We start from the raw sequence: 422 nt of genomic DNA, 5'->3' as shown, positions 1-422 counted from the left end.
ATCTAACTATTGTCATGTGTTAGGCTAAGTGTAACACCAACGTGGCAGCCAAGTTTGTCCCTTTCTTCTGGTAGAAAACGATACAAATGTCTTAAAATCACGTGATTTTTTGTTCCAGCAGTTCGTAGGGTTCTTCGTATGCCACGATATTCACTCTCAACATTGTTCAAGTGGTCTATCATCAACTCAAAGTATTGGTGTTTGATTTTATTGGTCAGTTTCCGGTGGCAGCACGATCTGTGCAGCTTTTTGGCGACAAACAAAATGTTTCTTGCTCTGGAGCACAGGACAAGCAGAGCAGCAACTGCGCCGTGGGTCAGCAATGACCAGTACTAGGTAAAGTACCTGCATGCGGAGTATGGTTATTAATTGAAGCTTGTTAGCCATCTGGCTGAGCCATCTATATGCTGAAATTCGACCAA

This window comes from Dysidea avara, chromosome 9, assembly GCF_963678975.1.
Source record: "Dysidea avara chromosome 9, odDysAvar1.4, whole genome shotgun sequence".
NCBI lineage: Eukaryota > Metazoa > Porifera > Demospongiae > Dictyoceratida > Dysideidae > Dysidea > Dysidea avara.
Note: the sequence above shows the minus strand (reverse complement) of the source record.